Raw genomic sequence first — 19,518 nt, forward strand, 5'->3', positions numbered from 1 at the left:
GTTCACAAACTCATAAGTAAATAAATTCTTATCTGAATCAATGGTAAAGTAATTCTTTATTAACATGATTTCAAAGGAAGATTTTCGGATATTAATTCAATCAGCTTCAGTAATACAAGAAAGAATAACATTTTTTATTATATTGCCATTTTAGTCTAAGCAACTAAAATCCATATGCGGTATGTATTGTTTTATTGACTCATTCATTTACTTTAGAAAATGTTGAACTTCGCTTTTATTCTTATGTATTTTATTTGCCTTTGTTTATATTTCGAGGTCATTGGACATCCTGGACCTAATACTTGCCACCTTAAAATTTACAAACTCTGTACTTCACGTGACATATTGGAATTTAGTACAAATGCATATTTTGATATTTAATTAACTGAAAGATGAACTAAAGCCCTTTTCCTCCTGCAGCTGTTTTCCTCACTGAGCAACTATTGACAAAATATTGTTAGTTTTCCAAGTCATAATAACATACAAGATCATAAGTTCTATGTTCCCCTACTTTGTTTCATGGGAGAGCTAAGAAGAGTCATGGCTGAACTTCAGAAGGTCAGCTTTTCCCCACATTCTACTGTACATGCACTAGGTTACCGAAGACAATCTTTCCTGAAAACTAAATTGCAGTTTCTGGGATTACATCAACATCAGAAATATGTCTAGATGAAATGATAATTGTTTTACTTTTTGTTTCACAGTATACATATAAAACAAAACAGTCATTGCTGTGTTTCTAAACTGGAATCTTGTCATTAGTTTATTGGGATATCCTTCTGGTACCAGTGCTGTAAACAAGTGTGACAGGTACTCTTTGGTGCATGTGATAATTTATTGGTGTTGCTCAGTGAGATATGCAAAGAAATCCTTCTCTTTAGTAATGGTAAGAGTTCTGACCTGTAACCTGACATGGCCAAGGTTTGTGCAGCTACATGTTGTGGGGAAAAATGTTTGTCGGTTCCTGTTGCATTTCCTTCAGTTTAGAGACATTCCAACCAAATGTACAGAAAGTTAGTCTTTCTTTCTAGATCATGCTGAAACATTAATACCAAGGCATGTTGTTCTTTAATAAGAAAGGTAATAAATTGCAATTGCAGTTTGCTTAGAGATTTTTAATTGACAAGAGGAAAGGTTATAACTTACATACACATCGAGGAAGAATGAGATTTAGTTTTGGTTTAGAGGAACAATTTTACCAGTTGCAAGCAAAAACATTTTGATCTCAAAGTGTCTGCTTGTGCTCATAGACTTTAAATGGTTAGTGGGTGAAACACAGGAAGGAATGTGTGTGCAACAGTAAAACAGTCATACTAAGGCAAATAAAATATAATTTCCTCTACATAAATGTTAATATTTTTATTATACTTTCTATTTCCTTAAAGGTCTTTCTGTGAACCTTCAGCTTTCCAAATCAATGCTTTCCCAACCAATCACCAGTGCTGGGGTACAAGTCATGTCCTCTGAAAGATTCTCGCATTCCTGCAGACATCTAGAGCTGAAGTGACAACTAAATGAGGACAGATAAAGAGAATTAGATGTGATTCTTAAACAGTGATGCAGTAGGTAAGTTAATTTTTTTTGTATATATGTATATTGTGTAGCCAGCAGGACCAGGGAGGTGATTGTTCCCCTGTACTCTGTTCTGGTGAGGCCGCACCTTGAGTAGTGTGTTCAGTTTTGGGCCCATCACTACAAGAAAGTCATTGAGGCCCTGGAACGTGTCCAGAGAAGGGCTACAAAGCAGGTGAAGTGTCTGGAACACAAGTCTTAGGAGGAGCAGCTGAGGGAACTGGGGTTGTTTAGTCTGAAGAAAAGGAGGCTCAGGGGAAACCTTATTACTCTCTACAACTACCTGAAAGGAAGGTATGGGGAGCTGGGGTTGGCCTCTTCTCACAGGTAACTAGTGATAGGACTAGAAGGAATGGCCCTAAGTTGTGCCAGGGGAAGCTTCAGTTAGAAATTAGGAGACATTTCTTCTCAGAAAGAGTAGTCAGGTATTTGAGCAGGTTTTCTAGGGAAGTGATGGCATCACCATCCCTGGGGGTGTTCCAGGAAAAGTTGGACGTGGTGCTTAGGGACATGGCTTAGTGGGTGACATTGGTAGTAGGGTGATGGTTGGACCAGATGATCTTGAGGGTCTTTTCCAACCATAATGATTCAATGATTTTCATAGCTCTTTTGAGAACTATGTACTTAATTGTCAATTTTTGCTGTAGAAGTTGTAACACTTTAACGAAAAAAAGTTTTTTCTAATTCTTTTTGGATGGAGTCAGACACCTGACTCCTTCGTAGAAACACCTGGAAAAACAAAACAAAACAACAGTGAAAACAACAACAACAAAACAAAACAAAACAAAACAAAAAGCCCTCGTAAGGAACCTACTCTTAGGAGAGGTTTCTGAAACCTCTCTGAATAAAAACCTCTGTGAATATTTTCTATTTTAGAACAGTTTTGTTGCTTAATGTTAAACCAGTTGAAAGTGCTAATGACATTGTCTAATCATACTGTTCAGGTTAGCTCAATACACCGTTTTTGTAAAAGGGCAGATTGTGCTCAGGCATCTGTCTAAATCAGGTCCTCAAAGCATCATAAGTATTCAAGAACCCTGTCATCTGCAGCTGTCTCCTTTAAGTAACAGTACTTCTAGGAGGTTGCTCCTTTTGAGTTCTGCTACCATGTAGGCAAATTCATTAGGAATTTAAGTAGTGTACAGTGTCTCAATTGTAGTTCTTTAAATGTTTTACTTAATGGGAAAAAAAAATACGGAAGAAAGTTTTAAGATTAAAATTCCCTTATTTTTTTCCTTTTTATTTCATACTTGTGTCTCTATGAGTATTTGTAGAAACCCAAAGCAGAATGCCACACATAGTGTTCTTTTATGTTGTCATGCAGAAAAGCCAACAGAGATGCATGGAAGAGTGTATTGATCTAACAGTAGAATTTCTCACCTTATGCTTATCATTAGAACATACTAGGTGAAATTGTCTTAATGTGTTTATTAATAAGCATTTCTCCAGATGTAATATAGCATTTTCCTTCCAAACCAAGTTTTGGATTATTTTTCTGAATAAATTGTGTTTTCATTCTTTGTTGAAGTCCTTTAGTATGAGAAGAATGGTAAAAAGCTAAACTCAAACTATTGTTCATGGATTTTGAAGTGATTTACAAACCTGTTTTCCCTTTTATCTGTTCTAAGAATTAGATATTTCTTAGGCCAGCACTGCTCACCTACTGAATTTGTCCATAATTCTAAATGATGAATAAATTCATGACTATACATGAGGCTCAGAAGAAGTAAGAAGTAAGAGGCTCAGAAGAATAAGAAGTAATTTCTTCTTATTCTAATTTTTCAGTCTCATTCCTTTTTAACTTTGTACATTTTGCAAGAATAGATAAGAGCGGATTTTTTTGTGACTGTAATGTATAGAATGAATGATCCTTAAATATACTTTAGAGAGTATTAAAAGAGGAAAGATTGTTTGTAAGGTATTGAACTTACTGAAAATAATGTGGATGGTAACAAAGTAGTGTATTCAGTGCACATATAAAGACCAAATTACACCTCTGTGTACACCAAATATACTTGAAAATGATATTAGCAAAGGATCAAAGTCCCAAATATGCATGACATTTTTCAAACTGCATTTCTATAATATACAACTTCAGGATTGCTAAGTTACCAAGTAGAAAAAGCCAGAATTTTCATGTGGCTCTTTGTTTTCTTTCTTTTCCGTTATACATAATATTCACATGTGTAAGAATGTATATTTACATATATGTGCACGCTTGCATTTGTAATGTATATATGGTAGACCTCATTAATCTGCTTAATGTAGTATTTCAGTGACACACATGGTACTCTGCAAATCACCAGATGTTAGAGCAGAAAAGAAGCATTACTTTTTTGTGCTTTTCAACTTCTTCACCTGGGAAGGTCCTTGCTGTTTCGACAGAGGTGGAAGTAGTTGCATGCTTCACCCTGAGAGAGGGAGACCAAAGCCATTTCAGAATATTCTTTTGTCACAATACCTCATGTGGAGTGCGATGGCAAAGGAGGTGATGCCTGTCTTCTGTTTTCAGTTAGTCTTAAAAAAGTAACAGGGCATATAAAGTAACAAGTAACAAAGTAAGAAGTAACAAGTAACAAAATAACAAGGAGTATAATCCTGAAGATACTTGTGTGGTTTGTCCCTTCAGTTACAGTCCTTTACCAATCATTTTGATGCAATATATGGTCTCATTTAAAGCGACACTTAAAGTCATCAGTAGTCTTAGAACGTGTTTCTTCTTTGGAAGATTTGCTTCAAGGATTCCTATGCCATTTCTACCTATTCAGTACCTTAAGAGCTAACTAGAAACTTTTAGGTTACCTTAAGATGTCCATACATCTCTAAACTTTTATTCATGAACATCTGTATTCAGGTATTTAGGTAGATAATTTTGGTTGATGAGATCCACTTATTAAATACTATGATGATTTTAACAGTAATTATGCTCTCTACATTAATACTGTACTCCAAGTAAAAATAGAACATTCATGTTTGGTTGATGTTTAAATAATTTCATTATCAAGAAGAATAATAGGATTGACATTGACAACTTCCCTAATTACCGTACTTGACAGAAAGCCAATGATAATTAGAATTACAAATTTTATTTAAAAATATTATTGCAATTTTTGTAATCAGCATAACATACCTCAGTTGAAACAGTTTGAATAACTACTAGGTTGCAGTTTAAATTTTGTATTTTAAATGAAATGGGAATTATCTGTCCTTTTTAAACTTTGAATTTAACATATTAAATATATCATTCTGAAACAGCATTTTCAGACAGGGACTCTTGCTATGTGTGCAGGAATTTTAAGTGAAGAGAATTCTATTATAAATATTTTAATTCCTTTGTTAAGGAATTCACTATTCTATTAACTATCTATTTCTAAATTAAAACTAAGTAGGAATAGCAGGGACTTATAGCTATATCTTTACTGCCCAGAATTACCTTCTAAAACTTTGGCATTATGTGCTTAAAGACCTCCTTCAAAATCTCTCCTAGCTAAATTCTATAATTGAGTGCGAAGGAAGATACTGCTAATCTTTAGCATGTGCTCTCTAGGGAGCTGTTGGGAATGTTCATAATCTCTCCCTTAATGCCTCTAGTTTTTCAGGGAACAGAGAAAGTGTGAGGGCCTGAAACTTCCTCTTCCATCTCTCTGTTCCACTCTTGTGATACCCCACCTAGAGAACTGTATCAGTTCTGGGTCCATAAGAAGGACATGGACCTGTTGGAGCGAGTCCAGAGGAGGGCCGTGAGGATGAGCAGAGGGCTGGAGCACCTCTCCTTCTCAGAGAAGGCTCTGCGAAGACCTTATAGTGGCTTTCCAGTTCTTAATGGGAGCCTACAAGAAAGCTGGAGAGGAACACTTTGTCAGGGAGTGTAGTGATAGGACAAGTGGTAATGGCTTTAAACTAAAAGAGAGTAGATTTCAGATTAGATATTGGGAAGAAATTTTTCATGATGAGAGTGGTGAGACACTGGACCAGGTTGCCCAGAGAAGCTGTGGGTGCCCCATCCCTGGCAGTGTTCAAGACCAGGTTGGATGGGGCTTTGGGCTACCTTGTCTAGTGAAAGGTGGCCCTGCCCATGGCAGGGGGTTGGAACTAGATGATCTTTAAGGTCCCTTTCTACCCAAAAGTATTCTATGATATGAAGTGGACACTGGAAAATGCAATACCTGGCAAAAGAGTGTTCAACCTTTGCATGTTCATCTGTAAGGGAACTGTTGCAATCATACTGTTTAGTGTGACTGCTTAGATATGTAAGCATTTAGAAGGTAGAAAAAAAAGAGTGATTCCTAAGGAGTTTTTGAATTTGTCTGCCTCCGGAGGAAGTGATAGGAAGGCAAAGAAAACCAAACTGGCTCATGTACAACTTTTATTTTGTTTTATTTTGTTTTATTTTGTTTTATTTATTTTATTTTATTTTATTTTATTTATTTTATTTTTTTCTTAAAGTCTGAGTGATGGTAGCAGCATTTAATCAAGTAGTCAAGTTGGCCACCACCGTCAGTGGTCAAAACGACTTGCAACTCCTGCTAAAAACTTCTGAATAGATATGAAACATTTTTTTTTCATTATGCAGAGTAAAAGAAACCAATTCCACATTTCATATTGGATATTAGTTTTATTTTCATAACCATTCCAATGTACTGACCTACTATTTCCAGAGAAATAAGAGATCTAATAATACCTGCAACAATTTCATTATTTGCTCACTGAGTAATTTGAAGTGACTGTGTGTGTAACACATATGCTTTGCCTTTCTCTATCATTAGTAGAGAACTTTGTTTTAGTCATGAAAACAAATAGTGAGCTGATGTTACCTCCAGTAAGAAAGCAGGCATTAATTCAATTAATTTTATTTGAAAGTCAATCAGTTATTTTAGGAACCTCTTCATGTTCCACTAGGATGCTCTTTTCAACTTGTATTACTGGTAATTTTCTCAGAAATCCCAAAGAATTTCTGCAGAGAATTTAAATCTGTAGCCTAACTCTTCTAAAACAAAATCAGCTGAAGGGAATGATCAAGCAGCATTTCTACGTAAAAATAACTCTACATTTCAAGTCTTACACTCCCAGCTCTTCACAGAATGCTCAGGAAATAAATCCTATTATATTGCATCTCTGAAATCATGATGTAGTTGAATTTTAACATTAGGCCTTTTTACCAAATACTAACATTCTTCTCTCCTTTTATAAAACAAGGGATGCATTCTTTCGTCATCTCTATAAACTTCAGTGAAGCTGAAAATTGGTTCAGCTCCATTTATCTTAATAAAATTACACCTATTTACCCTAGCAGACTTCATTTTTACCCAGCATAGATTTCTCTTCTTCTTTCTTGCTGTCAGTGATATATTTAAAAGAAAATGAGAACATGGTCAAGAATGGGACCTCAGTTACATAAAGTAGTTAAGCTGTCTACTTAATACTGTTTATTCAGGCTCTTGTGCTTAAAGTGAATGGCACTGGAAGAGTTCATCAAAAACAATAATCTGTGTCATGCAAAAGTGAATTACCTGCAATAAAACTACTGTGGTAGGAGATTTTATGTTGAATCCCTAGATTATTCATGCCCAAACTGAGCCATTGTTTGGTATTGTCTTTGCTTATTTTAATAAGGGTTTCATACAGTGCATCTACTCTTATTGTTACATGTGTGTGTCATGCATTTATATATTTAGTTGTACTGGAATCTAGTAACGTTGCCTCTTCTCAATATTTGTTTTTTTTCCAGTTGCTGAATAACCGATCTGCATTCTGCAAATCATTATTTCAAAACTAATCTGTTCATAGTGATAGTCAAGTAGCCATTTTTCAAAGAGGTAAAAATTGTTCAAAGAAGTTTTGTAATGTTTTTTATTATTTTTATTATTTATTATGTCCTTACTGGTGCTGTTTTTTAAAAGCACCAAAGTATTCAGGTCAAGGTTCTATCTTTAATTGAACAGTAGCTGCTTATCATATTACAGAAAATGAAAGAGAAGGGTCTGTTCTGCTACTTTGTGTATTGTCTGGTGTTAAAAGACAACTGAACAGAAAGAAATTGCTTGAAAGGTCACTTAGAATTTGTGAAAGCTAGAAAACCAGTGGAGAAGAGACTGAGTTTTGGCAGAGCAGTAATCTGAAATGCAAACCATTCTGGGTATTATTTGTGCTGTAGATACAGCCCTTTCTCTCTCATCACATTTAGTCCCTACTTCTCATATGCTCCTTCATTAAATAATTTTTAATGATATATACATTTTCACTTCATTTATGAGTTTTAGATATTTGCCACTATATGTTCTTATTTCAAAGTAAATTAAACTCTACACATTAAAAAATTTCACTTTATAGACCATTAGAAATCATTTGCAAGACTACTACAGGAGAAGAATAAATAAGAATTAGGATACACAGATGCACAAAATGTTCAACAAAAATATAATTTGTTCTTCCAGTGCCAAGCCTGGCAAAATCCTCTTTGACTTCACGGCCAGATTTTATGGGTTGCAGACAAAATTCTCATGCAAAATATAAGTAGATTTTAAGTTCTGTGATTTACAATTTGTATTTGCTGGGAAGAACGGGGGAAGTGATTTATATGCTTCACCTCCTTAACTGGGAAGATTAGTTTTCTTTTTTCCAATAGAAAGGATTAAGAAGTAAAAAACATTTGCTTCTGTTGGTAACCAGGAGGAAAAATTAGGCATTTAATTCTGTTTGGAGGGAACAGGGACAGAGATCAAACCTGTTGTGAAGCATATTTACCTAGTATGGAGAATGAGATTGGGTGGACCAAGTGTTCTAATACTGGTACGGTTCAGTTATAGGTTCACAGCCGTAAAAGAGAAACAGTATCTTTTAATTAAAAATAAATTATATTTTAATTCATTAAAGGAGGGATTATATTAACATGTTCTGTTAGCACCAGGGTATACAATGAAGATAATTCTGTAATGGGTTTCCTGGTGGAAGATTTAAATCATTTTCATCGTTTTCATGTGGCTATTTTTAATAGATTTTTGGAAGATGCTGTTAAAAAATCTGTTCTGTTCCTATATCAGTGTGAATCATTAAATAACACTGAAAGATTTCATTTGGGCAGGTAATACGCAAGAAGCAGTAGCTCTGAATGTTGTGTTCTGTGGTGGAATTACATGTGTTTTTTTTTCTATGAAAGACTTGTTTATGTGGATTTTTTTTATAGTAGGTTCATTTTTTGTGTGTGTTAATGTTGCTACAAGATTTTGGATTTATAGATTTGTTAAACACATTATTCTGCAGTGTATGGACATAAAAGGACTTTGAGCCTCTTCTTGAACAAATTGGAACAAACTCATCACATCTTTATAACATAAAATACCAGTGGATTCCAAAATGAAAATTTGAAGAAGACTGCTTAACTATATCTTTTAGAAAAGTGTTGAGTAAACTGAGACTTGCAGTGTAAATGTCAGTGTTATTCAGATCTGGCAAATTAACAGAATTTAGTTTCTGAAGAGTTTGACATGCAACAGCTCTCTCCTAGGTAGGGAGAGGGAACAACATCTGAGAAATGTGTTACAGCTAAAGAATCACCAATTATCATCACTCGTTAGATTGAAGTTTAGTGAGCATGTGACATCAGCTGAGTTTTTTGTCTTTATTCCTCTACTTTGAAATGTAGTTTACAGCATTGATTATTTTGATTTCACTGATAGAATAATAGGTATTGTGTAAGCTACAAAATGCAGCCCTTGTTCTAAATAGCTTATAAAACTCCTATAATTTTTGTTTTGTTTTGTTTTTCCTAACAATAACTTAAATTATATACATCTCTAGCTCTCTACTACATCACCTTTAAATCTTGCATAATCTTGTAAACCTTTAAGTCTTGTAAAACTTACATTCTTTAGCTGGATACATAATGCTTTTGCCCCCAAACCCCAATTAAACGTTTTTTGCAAAGTAGTGAAGTGTTTTGTTAAAATATGGTAATAATACTAGAAAATGTTATTGTATCTAGTATGCAGACTGTATGCAGTGGCAATGAAAATATGGTTTGGGGGGTAAGAGATTGTGTATTGGATTGTGTAGTGTAATCTAAGTAGAGAAGAAATAGAAAAAGAATCCTGTGTCACTGATTAAATATTAGACATTACTGGGATGTGTTCGTCCACAACCCTTTGTGGAAGCTGTGGAATAAGACTGACCCCAGAAGTCAAGGAGTGCAGCCATGGCAGGAGAGCCATTTGCATGGTGAGACCTCCCCACCCCACAGTGACAAATGAGAACATCCTGGAGATGATGCCCCTCTGACTGCTCCACTAAAAAGCTACATTGTGGTCTGGCAAACTGCAGTCCTTTTCTGACACTGTACGAAGTATAAACTAGGTTATCTACTAAGCTTTTTAACTTTCATCATTATTCCAGTAATTCAAGTAAAAACTTTGGAATGTTTGAGAAGGTTTACCTGTTACAGAAATACTCCTGGATGTGTCATAGATAGATGTGACATTCATTTCACTTTTTAATTTATGCAATTTCACATTTCATCTTTCTGCATCTTTCTTTTCTCTACTGACCCTAAGACCTTGTCTGCTTACCTTGAGACATATAGAGACAGAAATCTTTTTTCTTAACTAACTTCTCATTTATGAATATTTGCACGTTAAATCTCAGTAGTGTGTTTACGAAACTAATTTACCTAGCATACACTTGTGGTGGATAAAACATTAATTAAGAGCAGTAAAACTGATAGCTTTTCTATTCTGAAGTTTAACAAAATTGGCTCCTGTATCTGTACAATACAGAGATATTTTCTCTGTAATTTCATGGATTAAAAAGTCAGGATAAATCAGAAAAGAGAGGGTGGATTATGGACACTGAATAGTCCTCTGTATAGTTCCTTAGGTTTCTTTTTCTTTTTTTGGGGAAGAAATTGAAAAAAAAAATCAATTTAAAAATTTTATCCATTCTGAAAGTGTTATGAATCATTTTTTAGAGAAAAGAAGAAAATACTGTTAGAGAAAGGATAAATCATCTTTTTATGACTTTAGTACACAGCTAATATATAGCAGAAATACAGTTTTTATCCATTCCACCCTTTTGCTTTTTATATTTCTTTTCACAATTTTTATTTCAGTGGTGTATTAGTTTATCCATCTGAAATATCTTTTTGAGTTTTTGATTTCTGTTTTGGGAAGGGGAGGAGATTGTATATCATCATTTGAATATGGGGTGAATTTGATGTCATTTAGGATTAGTCAACAAAAAAGTTTTGTTTGTTTTTTTTTTTTTCTTTTCACCTCCTTTTTGCCCTTATTTCTGTCTTCTCCATGATCTGTTATATTTTCTTTGAAGCTTTTTTTTTCATATTGCCAAAAATGTCTTCTCACAAATAACATTGCTGGATACGAATCGGTGGGGCATTGTCTATTTATTTCCTGTTTCTTTATCAGGAGCATCAGGTATGTTACGAGCAGCTTTACAAGTGCTTGCTTGCATACTAATCGTTGCAGGAACAACAGAGGGAGAGAGCAAAAACATTTGATTGTTTTTCTGATTTTCCTGCCAGTTCTATGTAAATAATGACATTTTTTATATAATAATGACATTATTTAAATAATGACATTTTTATCCTTTGACACAAAGGAATAATTTACCAACTATCCTTTAAACAGGGTTTATCAGAACTAATGGTTTTGTTTTGTTTCAATCAATAAATGCACAGACTCTGCCCAGAATGACAGTTATGTTTAGTTAGTTGAGAATGTTAGTTTATCAAGCTTATGATGCCTGGATACATTTTCTTAATATAATTGATATTTTAGACAATAACAAAGGCATTAAAGACATGTCAGTAATATTCTTTGAGATGTTATAGAAAATCAACTGTAATAGATACTGGGATTTACAACTGTCAGTTGTCTATGTATTGAGTATATTACTTTATATCTTTCTGTTACTGTGGATTACACTCTTCCTACTGTTCACCTGAATCATCACTTCAGTGTTATTCTGACCTTTTGCCGCTACTGTAGGCTAATCTAAAATTAACGAGTTTGTGGGGAAGGGTTATTTTTCTATCAATAGCATATTTGGTCATCTCTCAAATTTCTTTCATTGCTCTTGTAAATGTCAGGTACAAAAAACACAGCTTATAAAATATAGCATTGATAACTAGTAGACAATTTGCCAGCTGTGCAGGTAAATCCAATGGCCTGGCATATTTTGTACTGACATCTCAGAGATCCATTCTGGTCTTATTTTTGTGAAATGGAGAAAGATGATACAAGAAAAAAATTAATCCATACTGGTTTTGAATTCAGTAATTTAATATATTGCTTTATTTTCAAGGGAAAAAACAAATAACAAAAAGAAACAAAACCTCTTGACCTTATATTTAGTTGTTTATACATCTGGCCATGGAAAGTAACAAGACATATTCTTGGTTGTACTAACCTGATTTTACTGTAGCCTGAGGGCATGCACTCAAACTGTGGTTTAGTAAATGTGTGATAACCAAGTTAAGCCATGATATATAATCCTGACGAGATGTGCATTCTGCAGTTGTTCAGGGACTGATGTGGGAATCAGATAGTATGTCATAAGTTGCTGCAGCATTGCCCTCAGTTGCTACAGCTAGATTCAGTTTATTGTCCAAGATCTTACTTATGTTGCCCATGTCTGCTATTACCAATGATTAACTTAATATCTGTTTGAAACCAATGGAATTTAGAACAACTTTATGAATGGTCTTTAAACCATATGGGTATTATTTAATTTATATTAATACCTCATCACGCAAAATAATGTCAGATTTAAGGATATTTTTCTGTTTTGTGTAACTTGTCTAAAAATAATACCATTAATTAGGCTGAGGCAAGTTTGAGTACATGCACTTCTTAATTTTGTATGACATTACAAAAGTATGATTATCTGGAAACCAATGCTAACATTTGAGGACGAACTGCTGAGGAACATTCTTGAAAGCTGGACTGTTTATGGATCTATCTAAAACTCATTTGAGACAGATCTCAAGCAGTACTGGTTTAATATTTAATTTATGAGAATAGTGCAGACATCTATTTCATGCTGTCTATTTTAAGAAATGATTGTATTAAGGAGAGATTTTGACTGTCACTGATATTTCAATTTGAAAATTAGTTGTTTTTGCCTATGGAAAATGAAGAGAAACAGCCAAACTGGTTGGTTCTGTCTTTGCCAGTTAACACAATAAAATCCTGAAATACAATTTAGTCAAATGATCAAAGGCAAATATAGATGTTGGACTGATAAATCATTGAATTTAACCATTGAGAATAAGGAATTCATGAATGAATTCTTGTGTACAAAAGAAATTTCATCAGATATGTGATGTGTCACATAGAGATTCAGTTCAACCTGTTAAAAATACTGAGAATCATACTCTGGAGTTTCTGGAGTTTTATTACTTAGTCACAAAACTGATACAAATTTGTGTGTAGTTAAACACAGCTGTTATTCTTTGGATATATTCAGGATGTTGTTATTTTTTGTTTATTTTAAAATCTTGTTTCAGACAAAAACACATGTAATGACATGAGCATATCCTGAGAGTCTGTGATATTATTTACTCTACCAACTTCTTGCAAAGATGTACCTTACTGTTAATGAGGATGATTTATCTGTTCAGGAACATGCTGCATGAATAGTGCTTCACAACTTAGGTTACTATAGTAACACTTCTGTAGTATTAGGCTCATATTCCACCATATCTTATTTTATTTTTCGAGGGCTTTTTTGTGAACATTTTAAAATTAGCTTATCACTTGAAAACACTCGTGGAAGACTTTTTTTTTTACCACAATATTATTTAATGTAGTTGTTATGGCAACAATACATTTCTCTTGATATTTTACCTATGAAAAGACTGTGGCTGTATCTCAAGTAAATAAGGAAAGAAAAATGTTCATTTACTTGTGTTTCTACAAATATGGCACCATATAACAACAGTGAATTTAACATGAAGTATTAAAAGCATCTACTGTTGGGTTTAAGCTGTATCTTCCTCCTCTTAGGCTTTACAACTAACACAAGCGAAATCTTCAAGAAGATTGATTAAAGTATGTGATGTTACTGTTGTAGGTTTTATGGTGGGATGATTAACTGATAGGATTTACTTTGAGACACAGTAGTATAATGGATATAAGAATATGGTGAAGTATAATAGCAAAGTGTTGAAAAGCAGAGCTGAAGTTAAAATGAAGTAGCATTGTCCCAGTCTAAGAGTGTTACTCACTTGGCTGGCACCCTGGAAAACTAAGGCAGAAAACAGTCTGCCTGCATGAGTTTTCTAATCCAGCTATATACTGTAGACAAGTAAATGGTGCAGGAAGCATTACTATCTTAATTTTGCAGGTAAAAGATATGTATTCCTTATTTTGATCCTCTCTTGGTAGGAAGAAGATTCTAAAAATAAGGAGCTATGAGGTGGCTGGAATTCACAGTAGAGATTCTAGTTAATTCTTCCTTCTATGGGTACCTAGCACCTTATAAAAGTTCTTATTAAAAGTCCTTTTAGCATAAAAATGAGAGAAATGAGTTTGTCAAGGCAAGCTCTCAGGTCCTTAGTGCAACATATCTGTATATACGCACTGCAACACTATATATACACACAATCCTCCATTTGGGTGACTGAAATATAATTACAGCGTGGAATTAAGATGAATGATGTGTATCTGTCAAGAGAAAAGTGACTATGTGGATAGTTATGTTTTGCCCTTGGATTCATGCATATTATGGCACCGCACAAATTGGCATGGAGATTTAGCCTCATACTTTTTAGAGAGCAGACGTTTTAAATAATTTCTTGACTGACACTTGTGTTGCTCGACTTCACATGCATGGTCCAAATTTCCACTACAATAAAGTATCAGTTAGTGCCCCTTCATGGTTTAAGAAAGTGTTACAGTTTACAGTCATATTAGGCATTATTTAGATTGTTTTCAATAATGAATAAGAATCTTTTATGTCAAAAAGCAGGTACATACGATTTAATTAAAATGAACAGAACGGCAGTATTAAATACAGTGTAGTATTTCTTAGGCTGAGAAGTATAATAAAATGTTGCCATAATAATTTCTAATGGATATCAGAGTATAGCAAACTAAGCTTTGGATTCCTTGGCCTGGTAATTAATCGTTACTAGTTAATTGAATCTGTGATCTGAAAAAGTCCTGTCTTCACCATCACACAGTCTCTAAATAGATACTGAAATTCTGCTAAAATTTAGCTTCTTGTAGCAGTACAGGAGTCTATTCCTTCTGTCTGCTGAGCAAAGTGGTTATTGAAACTTGCAATAATTCAAGTTTTATAAGACTGTACAAATCTTTTTATTAAAAACAAGCATATGGTTGTGAAAAAACATTTTATATAAAACTAAAAATGTTTCTAGGAAGTAGAAGCAGTAATAGATAGCATTGTGTAAGATAAGAGTAGTTTACTATAAAAACTGTTACTGGTTTGTATTGTTTTTAAATGGACTTTAAATCACTTATTTATCTCATGAAAATATGTTCAAAACTGAAGAACAGAGTAAATATAGCAATTCAGGATAAATCATTCATGGGTAGATCTAAGGTTAGTATGAATTTGTGCAGGGCTGTGATGTCACCTGAGAAGCAGCCCCATAAATCTGCTAATTCACTGAACTCGCAGGTCACAGGTGTTCCTGAAGGCATTGCTTTGGGTCTTCATAAATTGCTAATTTTGTGTAAGCCTTCTCCCAGTTTTGATGCTGCAAATGTGAATACTCAAGAATTGGGATTAGTTATGGAAAATGAATTAGGCTGTTGTTAGGCACTTTATTATTATTATTATTTTTTTTTTTTTTTAAAGTAACTATGTACTGAAACTATGTACTATGTACTGATACAACTCCACTTCATGATCTTTCAAGGATATGCTACTATTTTCTGATAATAGGATAAATTGAAAATATGAAAATATTGAGATGTCCTGTGACGTGTCTGGTAGGCAAAAGAAGGCATAAACTATTTGGGGCTTAGTTCTGCATGATGCCAGTTTGTTTACCTATAAAACTGTGCCGTCAGTTTCTTCATTAGGACGAAGATGTGCTAGCCTCTAGGATCAAGCACGAGGATCTTGGAGAAATCCTGATGTTAATTTTAGTAAAAGTACTTTTTCAGGGTGTATCAGAATGTGACTCTCTGTTCAGGTTTAATGGTATTCAGCAAAGCAGACAAACACTTCATCTGTACCTGTTTCTTTGCAAGTTGTACTTTGTTTTATTTTGAAAAAATAAGCAATGAAAAAACTCCATTGCTTTCTGGTTTTGCTGAGCAAAAGTCTTTTTGTCTTCAGAGAGATTATTTTTTTTTGTTTGTTTGTTTTTTTTTTTGTCCCTTGGATTCTAAGACTTCTGCTAAACTATGCTCCCTACATGGGTCCTAACCTACAGCAGAATCCATTTTATTCAATGTCAGTGAGTTAGAACCAAAAGGTCACTTGTAGATCATTCTGGGATCCCCACCTCTTGTAATCCCCACAACCTCATCTCTCTTCCATACAGAAAAAGAACAGGATTGTAATGTATTTTACCATGAACTTTTGTTTTGCTGGAACTGGAGGGTGTGACTTGAGTTTATCTGAAATCCTTTCAGGGTATCGATTGCAGTGCAGCCCAGAACTGAGTGGACTACTCAGTTACAGTTGGCTTCTTAGGCTAGTTTTACAACTCATGTTGAATGTTTCTCTTATAAGTAAGGGATACTTCGAGTCTGTATAAGATACATCTATATACAGATATATCTGTATATCTGTATATACAGATACTTATATCTGTATAAACTGGGTGGACTCCTTGACAGCCTGAGTTTGAGCAAGCCAATGAAGCCTTAATCCATTAATCCAGAGAACTTCTGCTAGGAATGTCCTTTCACTGTGTGTGGCTTCAAGATATCACAGGAAATGTCTGATTTCTAATAAACTGCGTTTGAATATAAATTCACTTTTAATATTTGGAGGGAAATCTTTTTTTTTTTTCATAGAATATAAATGTTTAAAGTGCAACATAGTAAGCATTTACATGGCAAACCTTTTTCATGATGATTTGTCATACTAATTAAATTAAATTGAGGTGAAATAGAGTTGCTAATGAATTCTGGACATTGTCCTCTACTCTGGAAGCTGGGAAACACTAATGTAAACTATGTAAGTGCTCAATGAATGGCAGTAACTGACAGCAGCTTATTTAAAAGTAAGAAAAGCTATTTAGGATAACATAGGGAAACAAACTGGGCTTTCCTAAGTACAAGGACAATGTCAAGTCATCTTCTCTGACCTCATTTTGAGATACTGCTAAGCAACTTGCTGCTTGCTGTTACTGTTTTCCAGTAATGTTTCACTTAAAAATTATTGCCTTCAAACTCTGAGGCTGTATCACCTCTTTTGCTGAGCAGTGAGACCTCATGTAAACTGAGGTTCCTGTTCTTTAGTGATTGTGCTCTTTAGCAGCAGTACTGTGGCATACAGCACCACACTGCTGCCCAAAGGAGATTCTGCAGTCTCCTCTTTTCTCTACTGTTTCAAACCAGTATTGCATTAATGTGAGTGTTTTCCCCACCCATCCATTGGTTTGTTTGCCAGGCTGTCACAGTGCCTAATTTCCCTATATTACAGGACTGTTTCTTTTCCAAAATATGAGAAAATATGTATACAAGGTATTTGTGTCTCAGGTTTCCCAGTTTGCTTCTCATATTTCTAATCCTCTCTGTGAGGATCTGGCATTCCTTTCCAGCCCAGTGAGAAGACTTCTCCAATAAGGCAGACTTCTCTTTTTGAGGACCTAGCAAGCAGGTCAGTACATATTGCAGTGACAGAGAGTGAAGCAACTAGGCATTTAGATATAGTTGATTCCACATTACCTTCTGAAAGAGAAAGTCTCGTAATTTGGAAAGATGCCTTCAAATTACTGTAGGACAAGCTAGAAGTACTGTTCAGTATAAAGTAAAAGCTTTCATTCCTGTAAAATGGCAGTCAGCATTGAACATGAACATGTTTTGTAGATCTGAAAAGTCTGTATAAACATGTTTTCAGTTTACTAGTTACTTAGTTTACTAGTTAGTTTTCAGTTTACTAATAAAAAGGAAAAAAAGAAAAAATGAAAAACAATTTTCTTTGTACCTGCACAGAGTACTCCTCAGTCAGATTTATATATATAACCATACTGGTTATTTCCAAGGATATCACGGTAAATGCCTCTCTGCATGTCAGAATACTGAGATGAGAGACATCTTTGGGCTTTAGGTGACTCAAACTGTAGACGCATGCTCTCTGACTTCTTTGGCCTGGAGACACAAAGGCTCTCTCTATCAAATATTCTTAATTTACTAAGAATTCCTTAGGCTTCCAATAGACAGCTCTGAACACTGACTGCCAGCTTTTCTCATCCTCGTTTGTTTACAGTCTTGATTACTGAAGGTTCTCCTGCTTAGCTCAGACTGCACTGCACCACAGAAAAAAAACCCAAAAACTTACATTCCCTTTATCTGACTATGAAAAAGCAAAAATCTACTATTTTATTCAGGTTAATGCCAGTATGGGCCACGCCACTGGCAGCGTAATCACTATCTATATATCCCCCTCACCTGTGTCCTATGTGTCTGATCAAGAGCTCATGTGGCTACATGTTCATTAAATCAGTCCACTGATCTGTCTGACATCTGCAAGGGGTTTACAACTGCCCATTAGGAATGTAGCCCACAATTAGATTGGATTAAATTTAGTGTGAAGCCGTACTCTTGGTCTATGATGTAGCAATGTATTCTGCCTCAACAAGCAGTATAATTTGCTTGACCGTGCAATAAATGAAATTTACAGGTGCTGATCTGTAGGTAAGACTTACAGTCTTCAGGTTTTTTGTTAGCTGCAAGTTTAATCAAATTTATGTGCATATAGCTTGTTCAAGATAAATACGGAAGTTCCTAGGGAACTAGATACTGACAAATTTTCACAATGATGACTTTTACTGTTAGAGTATGTATTAAGATATGAGGAAAAATATATCATGTATAGAAAACCTACCTCTGTATTCTTTGTTCTGTTCCTTCAGTGCAGAATTGTCGTAAAGTACCAGCTAGTAGGACTGTGAAGAAAAAGAATATTTTGAACTAATACATTGTTTAAAGGTAGCTGAAATCAGTATGACTCAACTTATTGTTTCTTCACTTAAAAATAAATAAAGTGTTAAGACTTCTGCTGTTTTGGCAGATGGAGTTGGTGAAAATAAAACTGTTTCCTTGATTATGTATTTGACTATTATATCCAATTTATCATTAAAGATTAAACGATTTTCTTGGAAAACAACATCAGACAGCTGTGAGAGAAACTCTCATGTAAATCTCAAAAAGACTTTGTTTATGAAACAAAATATTTGTACACAATAATTGCCACTCAAAACAAAACAAAACAAAACAAACAAAAACAAAACAAAAACACCAAAAACTGAAGAACATGGAAAATTCTGGAGTTAGCAATTATTGGCAGTTTGAACAGATACACATCCTGAAAGCATGGACTCTTGTCTGTCTATAAGAATGGTGCTTTCAAAATAGTTTGCAAGTCTTGCATTAACACATTTTTAGTACCTTTGCCTATGGTCAGAGGAGAAAGTAATACAGGAACTGTTTTCAAAACTGATTCGGAAGTGGACAGTAATAAATAAATCTCTGCATTGCAGGACTATGATGTGGTGCAGTGGTGAAATATGTAGTGACTTTTCCCTTCATTTTTTTTTTCTTTTTCCTTTTTTTTTTTTTTCCTTCTTTTCCTGAACAAGTTTGCTGTCTTACTGTGTACAAGCCTGTTTCTACAGCAGGGAAGAGAGCAGTGAGGCAGCTTTTGAGTTGCTTCACCATCTGTTTCTCAGTTCTTTGTTCAAAATCCCTGATCAGAAGCTTATAAACCATATTGTCTTCTGGACACAGG

General features: G+C 34.5%; 1 protein-coding gene and 1 long non-coding RNA gene across 2 annotated transcripts in view; one reads left to right on the plus strand and one right to left on the minus strand.

The window, feature by feature from the left end:
- Positions 1 to 19,518, plus strand: part of LOC308198916 (uncharacterized protein) — an 802,411-nt gene that overhangs the window by 108,543 nt on the left and 674,350 nt on the right. Inside the window, exon 1 of the mRNA XM_080602160.1 lies at positions 1,450 to 1,566. The gene's annotated coding sequence lies outside the window, so the exon portion shown is untranslated. Of the gene's footprint in view, positions 1,567 to 19,518 lie in introns of the transcript that reaches the window.
- LOC308198918 lies at positions 1,383 to 18,677 on the minus strand. The gene is made up of 3 exons (XR_013954280.1): positions 18,616 to 18,677; positions 3,905 to 3,983; positions 1,383 to 1,510 (listed from the first exon to the last, which is right to left on the minus strand). It is a non-coding gene; the product is annotated as an uncharacterized lncRNA (long non-coding RNA).

The sequence above is a fragment of the Anser brachyrhynchus genome, assembly GCF_964034855.1.
Source record: "Anser brachyrhynchus genome assembly, chromosome: 8".
In the NCBI taxonomy this organism is placed as follows: domain Eukaryota; kingdom Metazoa; phylum Chordata; class Aves; order Anseriformes; family Anatidae; genus Anser; species Anser brachyrhynchus.